At 39.2% G+C, this 20872-nt stretch overlaps 1 protein-coding gene across 7 annotated transcripts in view; it reads right to left on the bottom strand.

Annotated features, from left to right (window-relative positions):
• The window catches only part of MSH3 (mutS homolog 3), a 190369-nt gene that overhangs the window by 40313 nt on the left and 129184 nt on the right, over positions 1-20872 (bottom strand). The window lies entirely within an intron of this gene.

The raw sequence follows: 20872 nt of genomic DNA, 5'->3' as shown, positions 1-20872 counted from the left end.
TTGTTTTATGATCTCTGTGTGTATATAAAGTCTGCTGCAGTTTCCACGGTATGCATCCGATGAAGTGAGCTGTAGCTCACGAAAGCTGTTGCTCAAATAAATTGGTTAGTCTCTAAGGTGCCACAAGTACTCCTTTTCTTTTTACCACTGAACTAGTGGAAATCACTTAAGCACTTGGATTCAGAGACTCTTGAAGTGATAATCTGATTTTTAACAGCAGTAGCTTCTTCTGCTGATGTAGAAAGAATATTTTCTTCCTTTGGACTAATTCATTACAAACTGACAAGTCGTTTGGGACCTAAAAAAGCAAGAAAGCTTGTTTTTCTTTTCCTGATTATGAACAAACAGGAAAATGAAGGTGAAGACAACTGAGTTAGCTTCAGAAGGCAATATTTTAAGTTTCTCATGTTGACCTGGGTGACAGTCGATTTAATTTTTTTTAATATTTCATTTAACTATTTTAGTTAACAATTTAAACAAAAACAAACCTGATTTTTAAAAAATTGGTGTTACTAAATTTAAAAATTAATATACTTGTTTTGTTAAAATATTGTATATTTGCTGTTGAAGAAAAAAAATCCAGAATACATAACGTTGTTGTTTTAGTTAAATAAAACAATTTAAAATGTCTGTCTGGTGATGTTCTCATCCTAATACTGCATGGCAAGAAAATCCTCCAAATATTAATGATTAACCTGTTGAATTGGAGATAGTTCACCTCCCAATGACTTCATAAATATCTGCTTCAATTACCTTTGGTAAATGAAATAACCAATCATTCATTTTCTGATATAGTTGTAAAACTAATCCGGAAAGTTTTCAAAATAAATCACTTTAAAAATGTATAGTGTGTACCTTCTAAAAATGAAACCTACAACTATCTCTGAGTTGTGAAGAACATGTATGAAGTGTGACCGGATCGGGCTAGATGGCTATAGGAGAGTAATTTTTTTTTGAGGGAAAGATGATGCAGCGGGAGGCGGGGGGGCTGCCGCCACCTGGGCATACATCCAGGGGGCCGGGGCAGGGATACCTGCAGAGCTGGTGGAGGGAGCAGCGGGGCGGGACGCTGTGTAATAGAAGGCAGATATATTAGCCCCAGGTTAAGTAGGTCCCTTTTCCCTGAGTAAGGTAACAGGGAAGGTTCCAGAACAATCAGGAACCTTCTGGAGACAATTAAGACAGACAGGCTGATTAGAACACCTGCAGCCAATCAAGAAGCTGCTAGAATCAATTAAGGCAGGCTAATCAGGGCACCTGGGTTTTAAAAAGGAGCTCACTTCAGTTTGTGGTGTGAGTGTGAGGAGCTGGGAGCAAGAGGCACGAGGAGCTGAGAGTGAGAATGCGGACTGTTGGAGGACTGAGGTGTACAAGCATTGTCAGACACCAGGAGAAAGGTCCTATGGTGAGGATAAAGAAGGTGTTGGGAGGAGGCCATGGGGAAGTAGCCCAGGGAGTTGTAGCTGTTGCACAACTGTTCCAGGAGGCACTCTAGACAGCTGCATTCCACAGGGCCCTGGGATGGAACCCAGAGTAGAGGGCGGGCCCAGGTTCCCCCCAAATCCTCCCAACTCCTGGTCAGACTCAGGAGGAGTCGACCTGGACTGTGAATTCAGAAAAATGGCCAAGCTGAGGGCTGCTGTGAAGCTCCAAGGCGAGCAAATCCAGCAATAAGCACAAGACCCACCAAGGTAGAGCAGGAACTTTGTCACAGAAGGTTATAACAACCAGCAAGAATGCATTTTATATAGAAATCCATGATTAAACAGAGTCTTCCTGACTAGTGATTTAAATCAAATCCACCCTGATGAGAAGTAATTCTTCCCCTCTACTCTGCACTGGTTAGGACTCAACTGGAGTAGTGTGTCCAGTTCTGGGCCCCACATTTCAGGAAGGATGTAGACAAATTGGAGAGAGTCCAGGGAAGAGCGACCAAAAATGATTAAAGGTCTAGGAAACAAGACCTATGAGGGAAGATTGAAAAAATTGGGCTTGTTTAGTCTGGCAAAGAGAAGACTGAGCGGGGACATGATAACAGTTTTCAAGTACATAAAAGGTTGTTACAAGGAGGAGGGAGAAAAACTGTTGTTATTAACCTCTGAGGATAAGACAAGAAACGATGGGCTTAAATTGCAGCAAAGGAGGTTTGGGTTGGACATTAGGAAAAATTTCTTAACTGGCGAGGTGGCTAAGAAAAGGAATAAATTGTCTGTGGAAGTTGTGGAATCTCCATTATTGGAGATTTTTAAAAGCAGGTTAGACAAACACCTGTCGGAATGGTCAGGAATAGTCCTGCCTTGAGTGCAGGGACTGGACTAGATGACCTCTCAAGGTCCCTTCCAGTCCTATGATTCTATTTCTGACCCTGCCTGGATTACCACTGCTTTGGGTTTTAAGACTGTGAGTAACAGCCTCACTGACAGGAATGGGAGATGGTGGCCATTTTGAATAAGAGAAAATTTATAAGCTGACAGCCTTTCATCATGAGACAGGTAAAAAAGCCCCACACCCCTAAATTGCTAGAGTTACTGTAAAGTTGCATGTCCCTTAAGCCTCTGACTGCAAGGTGCTGGGACTGAATGACAAGGGAATGGATCACTTGATAATTGCTCTGTTCTCTTCAATCCCTCCAGGGCATCTGGCACTGGCTACTCTCACGAGACAGGATCCTGGGCTAGACGGACCAGTATGACTTCTTATGACAGCTGGTAACACTGAAAACTCCAACTCACATGCAGTGACGGGCCAAGTATCACCTTTCCCCTTACATGCATAAAATGTGGATTAAAGTCCACAACTTTACAAATAATTTTGTCATGTAACAGTAACCTGAATGTTATATTTTTCAGAGTAACAGCTGTGTTAGTCTGTATTCGCAAAAAGAAAAGGAGTACTTGTGGCACCTTAGAGACTAACCAATTTATTTGAGCATAAGCTTTCGTGAGCTACAGCTCAAGTGAGCTGTAGCTCACGAAAGCTTATGCTCAAATAAATTGGTTAGTCTCTAAGGTGCCACAAGTACTCCTTTTCTTCTTTCTGAATGTTATAACCAGTTATCCAGCAGCAATGTTTCGGTCCTCGGGCCGGTTTTGTTCAATATCTTCATTAATGATCTGGAGGATGGTGTGGATTGCATCCTCAGCAAGTTTGCAGATGACACTAAACTGGGAGGAGAGGTAGATACGCTGGAGGATAGGGATAGGATACAGAGGGCCCTAGACAAATTAGAGGATTGGGCCAAAAGAAATCTGATGAGGTTCAACAAGGACAAGTGCAGAGTCCTGCACTTAGGACGGAAGAATCCCATGCGCCGCTGCAGACTAGGGACCGAATGGCTCGGCAGCAGTTCGGCAGAAAAGGACCTAGGGGTTACAGTGGACGAGAAGCTGGATATGAGTTAACAGTGTGCCCTTGATGCCAAGAAGGCCAATGGCATTTTGGGCTGTATAAGTAGGGGCATTGCCAGCAGATCGAGGGACGTGATCGTTCCCCTCTATTCGACACTGGTGAGGCCTCATCTGGAGTACTGTGTCCAATTTTGGGCCCCACACTACAAGAAGGATGTGGATAAATTGGAGAGAGTCCAGCGGAGGGCAACAAAAATTATTAGGCGACTGGAACACATGACTTATGAGGAGAGGCTAAGGGAACTGGGATTGTTTAGTCTGCATAAGAGAAGAATGAGGGGGGATTTGATAAGCTGCTTTCAACTACCTGAAAGGAAGTTCCAAAGAGGATGGATTTAGACTGTTCTCAGTGGTAGCTGATGACAGAACAAGGAGTAATGGTCTCAAGTTGCAGTGGGGGAGGTTTAGGTTGGATATTAGGAAAAACTTTTTCACTAGGAGGGTGGTGAAACACTGGAATGCGTTACGTAGGGAGGTGGTGGAATCTCCTTCCTTAGATATTTTTAAGGTCAGGCTTGACAAAGCCCTGGCTGGGATGATTTAGTTGGGGACTGATCCTGCTTTGAGCGGGGGTTTGGACTAGATGACCTCCTGAGGTCCCTTCCAACCCTGATATTCTATGATTCTGGATTCACTTCAGTTCAATACAGATCCACCAGTCCTTTCCTGGGAATGCTGCATACTAATAGCTGGTCACCAATTTGCCTTCTCCCTTTGGAGAGGAATAGCCACTCCACACAGTTCAAGTAATGAAATTTGTTCCCAACAGAAAGATCACTAATGTCTACACCATCTTAGGTCCTCTTATCCCTATTTGGTTTCCTGAGTTGAGAACCTTGCATTAACTCCAGTACAAGACAAAACAAGAACAAAGAGTGCACCGCAAATGGGAAACAGCTCTATCCTCTCTGTACAATGTCAATACTAGGCTATATTTTCCACACGAATGTTCATTATGGTGCTTAGAGGAAAGTGAAACCCCTTGACCCCCATCCAAATGACCTGCTCAGTTAGCAAAGAGGAAATTCTTGACCAGCTACAGACCTAGCGATCAGTATTTACTTAAATATTTCAAAACACATTTTGGTGGGGGAGGGGTGTGAAATTGGACCGAGTATGAATGACATAGACTAAGCTCTATGCACCACTCAAGTACTACTACCTGCAGATCATAAAAAAGGACGATGTGATGAACAGAGCCTTGCCCAGGCCCTCTGCAGCCAGGTGAATTTAATTTGAAGTAGAAGCACGCTATCTGTGAATCTTATGAAAACCAGAAAGGAATTATAAAATTTTACTTATCCACGTAACCCACCAGGACTATGTATTACCCTGTGCTGCCTAAAGAAGATCAAGTTGGCTTTGCTAAGATAGCCTGTCAAGCTTGAACTCTAATAGATAACCCAAACTGCATTCCTCTGCTCTCATAAGAGCCAATGACAGCTGTTTATATGGACAAGTTGAGAGTCCGTGGGAAGAAAGATAATATACTACTGAACAGGGAGAGAGGATGTACCTATGTCTCACTGAGGCCCATTTTTATTCCTCCACCTCTAAAGCATTGAGCTAGCCAATCTATGATAAGTGGGCTTCAAATCCACCACTGGTAACTTGGTTCAAAGAGTATCCAACGCAACCCCATTAAGTTTATGTATTTGGAAGCTGCCTTTCCTATGTTGCCATCCAGTTTGGGTGGTACCGTATATCCCCACTGGAATGCAAACCCCTACTTATTTAAGTGATCAGACATACTTATTCACAGTATGTCTAATCACAGAAATAAATCCAATGGAATTTATTTTAACATGGAAATAGACAGATAGGTAGGTGACTTAGAGGAGAAAGATTTTTTTTTCCCTCTGCCAGTTCCCAGAGTCATCCATTCCCCTTGGATTAATCCTTACATTGATAATTTGTGTTCCCAAGAAACACATTTTTAATTTAAAATTTCCACTCCAGGGCCTTCAGTAATTGGAACTATTAATTGGATTGTTTACTTGAGCATACTCTTACCTTTAAACTATTAAACCCATTACTCTCAAATTTTGTGACTTGAATCTTGATCAGGTTGATAATAACTACAAGACTATCTGACAGCTGTTCAATGGTCTATGAGGAATGGATTGGAGATCTCACTCCAGGTCCTAGCAGACAACATCTGCATCAAAATAATCATCATTCTTGACCATGGATACTGAACTAAGCTCCCACACCTATAAGATTATCTCCTTTGACAGCGTTGTGGCACATATGCTGGAGCAGTGATGGGATCCTTACACAGCTGCTTCTTTTTATTGTACCTCTCCCTGCAGGTAAATAGGATACTTCAGTTTCCACTACTGTGAGTAGGGTATCTTTCCTAAGCAAGCATGCATGCACACTCATGCACAAGTTACTCTTAAAAATATCTTGCAGTTTCAGCATCTGAATGACCAGTGCACAAAGCACACATTAATCTCACAAAAGACTAATACGAATCATGGGTTACTTTGAACCAAAAATTAATTAATTTGCTACAAGAAAGATTATAGGCTGGGATTTTCAAACACATCTCAGGGATTTAACCACTCATCTCCCATTGAAGTCAATGGAAGTTGGGCACCTAAATTTCTTGAGACCCCTCTGAAAATCTGTCAATACAACAGGTTTAGTTTTAAACTATGATCACCTGAAAGTATTCTCCTTTGCATTGCACAAGTGGAAAATAAAAAAGAAAAACAATCATTAAAATATCCTCAAATTTTCATTTATTCACCCCTCCAATAATAAAGCTGTGTTAACCAACTCACTAGGAATTAAAGTTACTTAAACTACATTTTAAATGTATGTGCATACTTTGGCTCACGCACAAGTTGTGTGGGCATGCAAGTGAAGGCGGTTTTACACATGCACTTTAATAAATGGTTTCAGAGTAACAGCCGTGTTAGTCTGTATTCGCAAAAAGAAAAGGAGTACTTGTGGCACCTTAGAGACTAACCAATTTATTAGAGCATAAGCTTTCGTGAGCTACAGCTCACGAAAGCTTATGCTCTAATAAATTGGTTAGTCTCTAAGGTGCCACAAGTCCTCCTTTACTTTAATAAATGTAAGAGATAAAAGCCATGTGTTCTACAAATAGTTTTAATATATAGGAAATGGTATATTTTTGGTGTCTCACTTCATGCAACCACTGATGCATAATCACTGAGGCGAGTGCACTAAAATATGGAGTACTCTTTGTATTCTGCACTTCATGAGGCAAATGCTGCATCCTCCTCTGAGAACGAGGACCACACCATAGCAGTGGAACTGTCACAGTTTTACTGCACAATGGAAGGGGCAGGATTTCGGGAAACTACCCAGGGCATTTTCTCAGGGTGTTCCAGAACAGCCACCGAAAATAATAGATTGTGGGTGAGATAAAGCAGGGGAATTCAGGATATGACACTTTGGCTCTCGTTGACACTGTGGAACAGCATTGCTCCTGATGTATTTTCTGGAAGAAGGATTCTTTCCCCTCCCCCTTCCAATGTGGAAATTCCCAGCACCCATGTGAAATACTTTGGCTGGGTACTGAGCATCAGATTTGTGTCTATATGCTTAATAATGCAGAAGAACTGCTCAGATTTCCACTTTACCTAAAAGCAAAATATTTGCTTTACTGTATAATCCTCCCTCTACAGATTTACAATTTTGAATAGAATGTAGTATTTAAAGTCAATTTAGAGAAGCTAGAATACATAACTGCTAAATATAACCAAAAGAATAACTGTAATAGCAACCTTTCCATTTCCATGGAAACACCACTCAGAATACAAGACAGGAAATGTAGGAAAATGTTAATGTAATAAACCTATATAAATTCACACACTGAAAGTGAAATCTACAAAAAGGAATCATCATAAAAAGCACTGATTTTTAAAGATAGCGAGGGGGGGTAGCAGTGTTGGTCCTCTTCTTGTATATTAATCTTCAAACCCTTCCCCCAAATAGCTAATTTGTTTTAGTAGCATCACCTATTAAAGGAGAATAAAGTAAGGCAGTCACAAAAATAAATTTGAAAGTGATCTATTCCTATATCAATAGTTTTTCTCCAAAAGATTAAAAATCTAACTAGTTTGCAAAATGACAAATTATATTCCCACTTGCCAGCTATTTTACTTTCTGCAGCTCAGTCTGTAACAGTGCAGACACGGGTTATGGATAGCAGTATTCTATGAGAAAACAGCCTATAGAGGAACGGTAAGAGATTTGAGGCTGAACTAAAACAGAAAGCCTGAGGGTGAGGTAGGGGAAAGAAGATGAACAGAAACCTATGATACTTTCAACCAACCAATCCTTGTAAAGACAGATCTTGTGGAAGCCCATTTCTAAGAAATCTGCTGTGGTGGGCTGTGTCCACAAATGCTTGCATATTCAGCCGCAATAGTGTCTAGTGAAAGACTGCAGGGAACACCAGGTGGCAGCTTTGCAAAGCCTGTCTGCTAATGGCTCCTGTCTCCACTCCAGCCCAGAAGATGGCAATGGCTGTAACGAAACAGGCTTTTAGTCTCCTTATACAGGGAATTTCTGCAGCCTCATAAGCCTCTGATACTGCATCAGGTTAATTTGATCTGGACGTACTCAGGCAGCTGGAGACCCATCCCTAAACCTTAGAAGGGAACAAAAAATGTGGATCTGTTTCCCCAACAGTTTCTAATCTGTGAAAGTACACTCCTGAAGTCCATGATATGCAATGTCTTTGCCCTTCCTAGTTTAGGACAGGGAAACTGGTGACCTGCTTAGGTGAAAGAGAAGTAAGATTTTAACAAAAACAGGCCAAGTACGAAGGGTCACCTTGTGGCTACTGAAGGCCAAATATGGAGGACTACAGGAAAGTACTGAGAGCTCTCCTATTCATCTCACAGAGGTGATTGCTACTTACTACTACCTTCAGGAACTGCAATTACCACATGATTAGCACGATAACCGCAACTGTGCAGTTATTCAGGTAACTGGCCACATGTGCACAGATGTACGTAACTGGTGCATACAGTTTCATAAATACAATGCACCAATCTTTGAAATCAGGCCCTAATGACACACATTCAGACACAAAAATTAGACAAATTCAAAATTTCAAACCAGGGCTGGGAGGCGTACCAGTGTCCCTACCGAATCCCACCCACCGCTAATATTTCAGAAAGTCAGTTGACCCAGGCAACGTTTTTTTGTTTTTTTTTTAGCTTAGCACGTTAGAAAGCACCACCTGTGTAATATAAGTAGTAATGAGCCCCATTTTCAAAACATATCCAAGGCTGCCTACAGGACATATTAGGAATATAGTAGGTCCCATCCATACCACAAACGGTAGTAGTATTGTACAAGATCATGGGACATCCATGTTCTTATTACTTACGATTTATGTATGAGCAGGGCCATAATCAGGTTAGACAACATTGTGACAAGGCACCATACCAACAAACACTAAATGGACAGTTCCTGGCCCCAAAAGTATAACTGAAGGGTTTGGTTTTGTGGAACATTGGTCCACCTTCTACAGGGAGAGAGGGCTGCACAGTTTAGATGCCCTCCACCACAGAAGAAGGGGAACAGGCTGGCTAGCATAGTCAGGAAGGTGCTGACTAACAGCAGACACGGAGGATAAAGAGAGGGAAGATATGAGCACTCATTTAGCACAGAATCAAGATGTTGAGAACAAAATTAATCAAGGAACCAAAGGACATGGAGAAGGAATTCTTTAATTGTCTAAACACCAATGCTAGAAGCCTGGGTAACAAACAAGAGGAATTGGAATTGCTCTTTATGAGCATAAATCTGATCCAGTTGGCATTATTGAAACCAGGTGGGATGATCTGCACAACTGGAACATAAAAATCAATGGTTATAACTTATTTAGGATGGATCAAGTAGACAAAAATGGCAATAACTGTTTCCAAGTCACTGATAACACAGAAGAAAATGGTCTTGAATGGTTATGGATCAAAGTCTTAACAGATAAAAGCACAAGATGGAGTATCAGTTGGTGTCTACTCCCGAGCAAGAAATCTTACTAATAAGGTGATTTGTTCTTTACACATGTATCTATAATGTGTAGGAAAAAATGCTGTGTGATCATGGGGACTTCAAGTTTAGTGACATATGCTGGAGGGCTCATACTGCCACTTCTAAAACATCCTTGGACTTTCTGAGTTAGGAAATTGTCATCAATAAAAATTAGAAAGTACTGCATCCAACACATGGGAACTCTATATTTAGAGCCCTGCATGGATACAACATTTGTATCCGCATCTGATCCACGATCCGCACACATGGTCCACAGATGCAGATATCCACAGATATAAAGTGGATATAGGCTGATTTGCAGGGGTCTATCTATATTAGACCTTGTCTTGACAGATGAAGAACCGATCACAGAACTAAAAATTAATAGTAACGAGTGATAATGACTTGATCACGTTTATTATGTGCAAACAGAACAAGTCCAGAACAGTAATATACATATACTTGGCACTTTTAAAGGAACAGTTTCACAAAGCTGAAAACAATTATGAGCCAAATCAGCTGGGAGAAAAAAATTTAACTAGAACAATATAAATGACAATTGGGAATTGTTTGATAACATTTTACTAGATGTCCAAAAAAGCCACAATCCCATAATCTAGGAAGAAGGCTGTATTTGTTTAAAAAACTGACCTCATTTAGAGGGGAAGTGAAGGTAATTTTACATATATGTATATAATCTATACAAAATAAATAGAGAAAAGTAAAAGTTGATAGTAATGAATATAAATCAGAAGTTAGGAAATGTAGAAAATGGATAAGGGAAGCAAAGGGACTCAAGGAGAAATCTATGGCCAGTAGAATTAAGGATAATAAAAAGGATTTTTTAAAAAGTATATTAGGAACAAAAAGAATCCTGACAACATCACTGTCCACTATTAGGTGGAAATTACAGTAACAGAATTAACAGTAACAATGTAGAAAAAGCATGAATATTCGATAAATACTTCTGTTCTGTATTTCAGGAAAAAATGATGCAGTGGAAAGAGTGTTACTGTATGCAGATATCATACGGTAACACTCTTTCCATGCTTGGAGCATGTTGAACTGCAGCTACTACAGTTTGACATTTTAAAATCAGGAGGTTCGGATAGCTCTTAAAACTCTTGGATGCAAGTTAACTAAGGAGCTCACTGGACTATTGATGATTTTTCAATAAATCTTGGAAAACTGAGGAAATTCCAGAAGATTGGAAGAAAACTAATATTGTACCAGTATTGAAAAAGGGTAAACAGGATGACCTGGATAATCACAGATCTGTCAGTCTGACAGCGATCCCAGGAAAGATAATGGAGCAGCTGATACGGGACTTGATTAATAAAGAATTAAAGGAGAGTAATATAAATAATGTCAATCAACATGGATTTATGGAAAATAGATCCTATTTTTGTATGTGATTACAAGTTTGGTTGATAAACGTAATAGTGTTTATGTAGTATGCTTAGAATTCTGTAAGGTGTTTATTTGGTACTGCACAACGTTTTGATTAAAAAACTAGAACTATGTAAAGTTAACATGCCACACATTAAATGGATTAAAAGCTGGCTAACTGATAGGTCTCAGAATATAACTGAAAAAATCATGAGTGGGTGTGTTCCTAGTAGCATCTCACAGAGATCGGTTCTTGGCCCCATCACATAACATTTTTATAAATGATCTGGAAGAAAACAAAAAATCACCCCATAAGGCTTTATGGAAATATGCTTATGAATGTATATAGGACATAACTGGAATATGTTTTATGTTACATATGCCATGTAACATATCTCTGTAAAGGTTATGATCTACTGAATCTATTCATCCGATTTATATGCATGTATCATTTTTGTATTCAAAGCTATGAATACTGGCTGTGTACTTGCTTGATTTTTAAGTACTTACTAAAGCATTTGGTCAGCTTCTTGAGAAAAGAATGTGCAAATTAAGTACCCACTCAAGAAGCACTTAACGGACAATGCATCTTGGAAGGCTCCAATCCACATAAGAAGTCTACATGAGGACATTCAAGGTAGCACGTGAACCATGGCTGCTACCTGTAAGTTCTGAGTCATGCATGGAAATGTGACTTGCCCATGTGACTCCAAAACTCCATCTTGCAGCTGGAATTCTACACAGGGGGAGGGAGGGGTCTCCACCCACAAGAGAAAGTCTATTTAAGCCTGTGGGAGACCCCTATATTTAGTCTTCAGCTGGCTCAAGAGATAGCCTCTCCACCCCCAAGGATACCTGAAAGAAACTGGAACAAAGGACAGTAACTACAGGGGGTGTACGCGATTGCTGGACCCAGACTAGAAAGAGACTAGTCTGTAAAAGGAAGCTTACTGGAACTCCTCTGAGGATGAGGTTTTATCTGTATTTGGTTTTCTTACTGTATTAGGCATAGATTGCGGGTTTTATTTTATTTTACTTGGTAATTCATTTTATTCTGTCTGTTACTACTTGGAAGCACTTAAATCCTACTTTCTGTATTTAATAAAATCCCTTTTAACTTATTAATTAACCCAGAGTATGTATTAATACCTGGGCAGGGGAGGCAAACAGCTGTGCACATCTCTTTATCAGTATTATACAGGGCGAACAATTTATGAGTTTACCCTGAAAAAGCTTTATACAGGGTAAAACAGATTTATTTGGGGTTTGGACCCCATTGGGAGTTGAGCATCTGAGTGTTAAAGACAGAAACTTCTCAAGCTGCTTTCAATTAAGCCTACAGATGTTGGGGATGTGGTTCAGACATGGGTCTGGGTTTGCAGCAGGCTAGTGGGTCTGGCTCAAACCAGGCAGGGCACTTAAGTCCCAAGCTGCCAACGCAGGAAACTGGGGGCAGAAGTAGTCTTGGCACATCAATTGGCAGTCCCAAGGGGGTTTCTGTGATCCAACCCGTCACAATCACCACTGATAAATTTGCAGGCAATAAAAAAATTGGGGGAGTGATAAATAATGAAGAGGACACGGTGATCTGAATAGCTTGGTAAACTGGGTTCAAACAAATATGTATTTTAATATGGCTAAATGTAAATGTATACATCTAGGAACAAAGAATGTAATACTTACAGGATTGAGTACTCTATCCTGAGAACTTAACTTTGCCTTTGTTAAAATAAACAGATTGAGCTCCTTCAGTCTCTCACTACAAGGCATGTTTTCTAATCCGTTAATCATTCTTATGGCTCTTCTCTGAACCCTCTCCAATTTTTCAACATCCTTCTTGAACTGAGGACACCAGAATGGGGCACAGTACTCCAGCAGCGGTAAAACAGAAGTAAAATAACCATTCTGCTCCTTCTCCAGATTCCCCTGCTTATGCCTCCAAAGATCACTTTAGCTCTTTTGACCACATCTTTGGACTGGGATCTCATGTTTAGTTGATTATCTACCACCGCTCCCAAATTCTTTTGAGAGTGAGTGCTTCCCAGGGGTGTGACTTGATTACAGTCTATAAGTACCTACATGGGGGAACAAATATTTACTAATGGGCTCTTCAGTCTAGCACAGAAAGGTATAACAATCCAAAGGCTAGAAGTTGAAGGTAGACAAATTCAGATTGGAGGTAAGGGGTAAATTTTTTAACAGCAACAGTTAATACTTAACCAAGGGTCATGGTGGATTCTCCATCGCTGACCATTTTAAATTCAAGACTGGATGTTTTTCTAAGCAATATGCTCTAGGAATCATATTGGGAAAGTTCAATGTACTGAGTTATACAGGAGGTTAGACAAGATGATCACAATGGTACCTTCTGACCTTGGAATCTATGAAACTCTGTAACATTATCTAGTATAAAGAAAAGGAGTACTTGTGGCACCTTAGAGACTAACCAATTTATTTGAGCATGAGCTTTCGTGAGCTACAGCTGATGAAGTGAGCTGTAGCTCACGAAAGCTCATGCTCAAATAAATTGGTTAGTCTCTAAGGTGCCACAAGTACTCCTTTTCTTTTTGCGAATACAGACTAACACGGCTGTTCCTCTGAAACCTGTCATTATCTAGTATATAAGGGTTCTTAAGCATGTGGTCAAACATTTCCATTCATGGTCTTTTTCAACTTGAAATATCCACTTTGCAATTTTAGACCCAGAGTCTCTATTAAGCAGCTTATCTTTTTCTATTTTTCAACACTTTAGGCTAATGCTAATTTCTCCCTGGGATTATTTGGAATGTTTGCTTATTTACATGTTTTGCTTGATTCATTTTTAATCAATTAGTTAGCTCTTAAGTACCAGTACAATCACAAGAACTTGAATAACTCTGAGAATGTGTCAGGGTGGATAAAAACCAATGGTTTTTTTTTATAAAATAGGATTTTTATTTAAATAGGATTTTTTTGATAAAATGCTTTTTGAGGAAAAAGACCTATCTAACGATAGTTTTAATCAAGATACAGTATAGCTCAAAGATATCTCATCATGGAATAGGGATTATAAATTCTAATTCAATAGTATGAGACAATATAGTCATGTAATGTTTAAGAAAAGTTTTGTAAATGAGTTCCAACAGTTCATGGATTAGGGACCCAATCTTATGGTGTTCCAGGAGATTCTGTATAGATTATTTAGGGTAATATTTCTATCTACTCAATGGGACTCAGTGCTCAGTCTAGAACATACCATCAGAGGCACTTAATTTTGCAGTTATCAAATTGTGGATTTGTGTCTTCAGAGATAACATGCTTGTCAACAGCAAAAAAGGTTTTAAATAAATAATATACAGAGGTGAGAAGTAACAGATCTCAACCCTACTGTCCCTCAGCAAATTTGTGTACACAAAATCAATCCCTTACCTCACTCTAAAAGTGCAAAGTTTCAAAAAGTTCAATGAATAGAAGATTGTTTGGGGCGGAATAGATCTGGACAAGGAGAAGACATCTGGAGTCAAATATGAGAAGGGAGGGACAGGCAGTAGAAACCAAAGTGAAACTGTTTGAGCAGCATATTCCAGAAGTCTTGAAGTCTGAGTGTAGCCGTCATTGATTTGAGATCTACCAGACCATTCTCTCACTCGAAGGAAAACCTATAATGGCTGCAGGCCGAAACAGAGATCCAGTTTGGGAATATTTTAATGAAGTTCCTCTACCTGTGGGTAAGACAGGCATGTGTGCAAAATGCAACAGTGCAACAAAGAAATGGCAGGCCTGGTTGCCCAAATGAAACATCATGAGAAGTGTTCCTTCTAAGGAGAAAGCTGCGTTGAAGACAATGAAAGGAACATGTCTGAACATGCAGGATCTTCAGATTGGTAAACTTTTATTTCATACTTATTTCTTAAGGACTGCCTGTCTTCCTTCTGGACTATTCTTGAATTCTCATGTTTGAGCAAAAAATATAGTTGTTACTCTATGGTACTACCATTTTAGATGCAGTTGCAATAAAAAATAAATAGCTGAAATAGGCAGATCTTCCTTTTACTATTTCACCTTTAAAGTAGTACTGCATGTCAGTGAACGAAATGAGTAATAGTAAATGAGCAGCATGGTAATAATAATTAAAGAACTGCATTGGCCTTTTTTTTTTTTTTTTTAAAAAGGAGAATCCATGCTCAACATACAGGATTCTGAAGACTTTCCACCTTCAAGATCACCATCATTTTCTATAGTTTTAGAGTTATCTGCCAATGATAGTGTTTCAGTCACATCACGTCTGTCACATAACCACAGTATATCACCTGTAGCAAAAAAAAACTCCATCATCCAGAAACAACCATAGATAAGTTTGTGGTAAGAACCAGCAGATTACAAAAAGAGGTAATTAATGAAAAACTGTTCAGTTTGTTTATGCAACAAACTCTCCATTCCGTATGATTGAGAACCCACACTTCATTAACATGGTTCAGTCATTAAGACCAGGATACAGTCCACGCAACAGAGCAGATGTTGCAGGCAAATTGCTGGATAAAGCATATGGAAGAGAAATTGAGCAGTGTGCAAATAGTCTAGAGGGTGAAATTGTTAACTTGAGTGTTGATGGGTGGAGCAATGTTCACAATGATACTGTTGTATGTGCTTGTGTGACAACAGGAGAAGAGAATATCTTCCTTCCAGAAACAATTGATTATATCAGGAAATGCACACACAGCAGAATACTTACAAGTAGCAGCAGTAAAAACTATAACAAACTGAAAAAAAAATTCAAATGTCTAGTATGCAGCTTGGGTCACAGACAATGCTGCAAATGTATCCAATATGAGAAGAAATTATTTAGAAGAGAGTCCCAAGCTCATAACTATACGGTTACAGTTCTCATTTGATGCACCTCCTAGCCAAAGACTTCAGTGTTCCAGAAATAAAGGCAAATATTGTTGAAGTTGCAAAATACTTCTGTAACAACCACTTTGCAGCAGCTGCTCTGAAAAAAGTGGGAGGAACCAAGTTAACTCTCCCACAAGACGTGCGATGGAACGCAGTAGTGGACTGTTTTGAGCACTATATCAAGAACTGGCCTAATCTGATGACAGTTTGTGAACAAAATCGTGAAAAAACAGATGGCACTGTCACAGCCAAAGTTCTCAAGATTGGGTTTAAGAGAAATATTGAACGCACGCTGAGTACCCTAAAGCCTATTTCTGTAGCCTTGAACAAAATGCAGGGAAATAGCTGATTTATTACGGACGCTGTTGAAGTCTGGAAGGAACTGAGTAAGATCTTAAAATGAGAAATATGCAATGACAGAGTTAAATTACAAGCATCAAAAAAACAAATGGGACAAGCACTATCTCCAGCTCATTTTCTTGCAAATATTCTCAATACTCGGTAGCAGGGTCAAACCTAAACTGCTGAAGAGGATTTGGCTATGACATGGACATCCAGTAGTCAACCCTCCATAATGCCAATTATAATAAACTTCAGAGCGAAGGGTGAACCATTCAAGAAATATATGTTTGCTGATGATGTTTTAAAGAAAGTCACGTCAGTGAACTGGTGAAAATCACTTAAGCACTTGGATTCAGAGACTCTTGAAGTGATAATCTCACTTTTAACAGCAGTAGCTTCTTCTGCTGGTGTAGAAAGAATATTTTCTTCCTTTGGACTAATTCATTCCAAACTGAGAAATTGTTTGGGACCTGAAAAAGCAGGAAAGCTTGTTTTTCTTTTCCAGATTAGGAACAACCAGAAAAATGAAGGTGAAGACAACTGAGTTAGCTGCAGACGGCAATATTTTATGTTTCTCGTGTTGACCTGGCTGACCTAGTCTATTTAATGTTTGCTTTGTTTTTTTAAATATTTGATTTAACTATTTTAGTTTAAAGCAATTTTAACAAAAATAAATCTGATTTTAAAAAACTTGGATGTTTACCTAAATTCAGGTTTCAGAGTAGCAGCCATGTTAGTCTGTATCCGCAAAAAGAAAAGGAGTACTTGTGGCACCTCAGAGACTAACAAATTTATTTGAGCATAAGCTTTCGTGAGCTACAGCTCACTTCATCGGATGCATTCAGTGGAAAATACAGCGGGGAGACTTATATACATAGAGAACATGAAACAAAATTCAAAAATTCATATGCTTGTTTTGTTAAATTATATGTTTGTTGTTGAAGAAAAAAATCCAGAATACATAATGTTGTTTTAGTTAAATAAAACAATTTAAATGTCTGTCTGGTGATGTTCTCCTTCTAATACAGCCATGGCAAGAAAATCCTCCAAATATTGATGACTAACCTATTGAATTGGAGATAGTTCACCTCCCAATGACTTCATAAATATCTGCTTCAATTACCTCTGGTAAATGAAATACCTAATCATTCATTTTCAGATATAGCTGTAAAACTAATCTGAAAAGTTTTCAAAAATAAATCACTTTAAAAATGTATAGTGTGTACCTTCTAAAAATGAAACCTACAACTATCTCTGAGTTGTGAAGAATATGTATGAAGGTTATAACAACCAACAAGAATGCACTTTTATGTAGAAATCCATGATTAAATAGAGTCTTCCTGACTAGTGATTTAAATCAATTTGATTTAAATCAAATCCACCATGGAATGTTTTCATCTGGTGTTCGTATGTCAGTTTTTGGCAAATTTCACAGTAATTGAAGAATGCCATATCCAGCTGATTCTGTAAAACTAATTTAGTTAGGGAGAATATAATTACCTAGTGGAATTTCATCAGGACCCTAAATAACATCTTTATTCTTACAAAAAGAGCTATGGGATTTTTAATGACTACAGCTGATCATTATATCAGACGAATGTCTTATGTGAAAGACAGCATCTCCAATACTACAGTATTCCCAAATACTGTACAATAAGGGATCATTGATTCAGCACTGACTCAAGAGGGAAGAAAGTCAGCTAGGGAGTCACTAGTTCTGTTTCCTAAAGCATCTAAGTCTTTCTTGAGGTTTTCCATCAAAGGACTGACACAGTTCAATCCTGCTTAGCTTGAAAGACCTGATAGGAACCAGCACATGGTATGGTTGGCATGACTGCAGGCAAAAATTATTATAAAGATCTACGTAAAAACATACATCATGCTAAAGAAAATATTTAGCATCAGAGCAATGAATAATAAAAGCAGTTGAAACTCAAGACACATTGAATGTGAGGAGTTCAGACCGTGAAATAAAGGACGCACAATACACTGACTCCCTAATGACCACATAATCAAATGCCACTAATAGAGACAGTGATGAGATATAAATTTCTCAATCTCTCTGAAGACGTAACCTTTCACAATGGCAGCTGAATACAGGTGAAGAAATGGGAGTAAAAAAGCATCCACGTAACTGTTGGAAAGTAGGAAAAAAGAGAGGAAAAATGACTCAGACTGGTCCAGTCTGAGTCACTGTCAAATGACAATCCAGTAATCACCCCAAACACACCAAGAAACCTGCTCTCTACAGCTAGGCACTCACATAACACAGAATATACTCCCAGTAGAAAGTCCGGCATATACACCTTAACATGTTCAAAACCGCCTTCACTAAACAAGGACACTCCACCAGAAGTAGGATGCATCACGGAACAGGCCACCCAAATACCCCAAAAAAACCCGCTTCAATACAGAAATAAAACCCCTTCTGACAGCACACGTAGTTGTCATCCACCACCCCACACTGGAACCCAGACGGAGCATCAACAAAAAACTACAACCCATACTTGAAATCTTTCCTGAACCCCCTCTTCTGGCCCTCAAGCAACCCTCCAACCTCTCCAAGCTAATCATCAGAATCATGCTCCCCACACCGACTCAAAGGGGCAACAGACCCAGCCAGAACAAGAGATGCAAAACCTGCAGACATAGCTCCACTGGTACAATGATCAACATCCAATAACAAAAATGATTAGCAGACTGGAACACATGATTTATGAGGAGAGGCTGAGGGAACTGGGATTGTTTAGTCTGCAGAAGAGAAGAATGAGGGGGGATTTGATAAGATGCTTTCAACTACCTGAAAGGGGGTTCCAAAGAGGATGAATCTAGACTGTTCTCAGTGGTAGCTGATGACAGAACAAGGAGTAATGGTCTCAAGTTGTGGTGGAGGAGGTTTAGGTTGGATATTAGGGAAAACTTTTTCACTAGGAGGGTGGTGAAGCACTGGAATGCGTTACCTAGGGAGGTGGTAGAATCTCCTTCCTTAGAAGTTTTTAAGGTCAGGCTTGACAAAGCCCTGGCTGGGATGATTTAATTGGGAATTGGTCCTGCTTTGAGCAGGGGGTTGGACTAGATGACCTCCGGAGCTCCCTTCCAACCCTGATATTCTATGATCCCCACAACACACCTTTCAAGATCAATGGGCCCTATACACGCTGAGCACATGTGGTATACCTCATGCAGTGCACTAAATGTCCTAACAACTATGTGGGTGAAAAAAGACAATCACTACATCCTCAGATGAACTCACACAGGAAAATGATAAAACATAAAAACACCACATCACCTGCAGGTGAACATTTTACACATTTTCACTCTGTATCAGTCTTCATCCTGAAAGGAAACCTGCACAGCACTTTCAAAAGACGAGCCTTGGAGCTTAAAGTCATAACTTTGTTAAGACATTAAAAATCATGGACTGAACAGAGACACTGGATTTATGACTTATTACAACAACCTATAACCACTAACAATCTCCCTTGCTGTCTTCTGACCCCAGCCTTCCTTTTCCCCCTATGACTGGAGTGGTGTCAACAGGCCACTTCACCTTGAATGTTCCCTTGAAATATCTTAACTACTTATGCTAAACAATCTGTTCCACCTTGTATTTAGCTGTAATACTCTGAGTACATTTCCCAGACCTGAAGAAGCGCTCTATATAAGCTTGAAAGTTTGTCTCCCTCACCAACAGAAGTTGGTCCAGTAAAAGATATTACAGTAGAACCTCAGAGTTACAAACACCAGAGTTATGAATTGACTGATCAACCACACATCTCATTTGAAACTGGAAGCATGCAATCAGGCAGCAGCAGACACGCCCGCCCCCCAAAAAAGCAAATACAGTACAGTACTGTGTTAAACGTAAACTTCTAAAAAAACATAAAAGGTAAAGTTTAAAAAAATTGACAAGGTAAGAAAATTGAAATGAAACAAGCACAGAAACAGTTAAGATGGTTAAAAGCAGCATTTTTCTTCTGCATAGTAAAGTTTCAAAGCTATATTAAATCATTATTCAGTCGTAAATTTTTGAAAGAACCACCATAATGTTTTGTTCAGAGTTACGTACAACCTCCATTCCTCATGTGTTCGAAACTCTGAGGTTTTACAATATTTCACCCACCGTGTCTCTAATAAAAAAGGTTGGTACATTCAGATACCATTATGCAGGAAGCCAAAAATAATCTTTAAAACTTCTCTAAATGGAACGTTGTTACCAATGCAATAGATACTATACCTTACAAATCTCAATTTCCTATCAGCAAAGGCTTATTAGGTTGATTAATAACACAGTTTGACCTTAGGTTTCTAAGTATAAGAAAACAGGTAAGAAAAGGACAGCTAATAGCTATTTTGATGTTTCAACTCCAATTAACTTCCAGTAAGGTAACAAATTGCTTTCTAATCCATTAGATTGCTTGGCATGAAAGTGTATCATGTGATATGTTGTTCCTTCCAACTATGACAACAATGAGATAAAAATGCAACATTTTTATACAATAAAAATATTACTGATAGATAACACAGACTCCTTGTTTTTCCTAACTCTAAAAGGTACTCAAATGCCGCAGTAGGAGAGTTTATATAGAAGAGACCTCTCCCAGAGGAGTATGTTCTTTTTGAAATTTAAATTCAAATGGCTTCAGCAATCTTACCTTTTTGCAGTGTGAGAGAGAGAGAGAGAACCAAAGAGAGAGAGGAAGAAATGGGGTAGTGGGGGGAAAGGGAGACAATCACAGCAGGATGTTTTCTAGAATCTATTACAGCTACAAAATACAAAAATGTGGGGTTTGTAAATGTTCTTATAACTTTATTCAGCACTGTTTTTTAAACAAATC

Source organism: Lepidochelys kempii, chromosome 5 (genome assembly GCF_965140285.1).
Source record: "Lepidochelys kempii isolate rLepKem1 chromosome 5, rLepKem1.hap1, whole genome shotgun sequence".
In the NCBI taxonomy this organism is placed as follows: domain Eukaryota; kingdom Metazoa; phylum Chordata; order Testudines; family Cheloniidae; genus Lepidochelys; species Lepidochelys kempii.
Note: the sequence above shows the minus strand (reverse complement) of the source record. Positions and strands in the feature narration are given on the sequence as shown.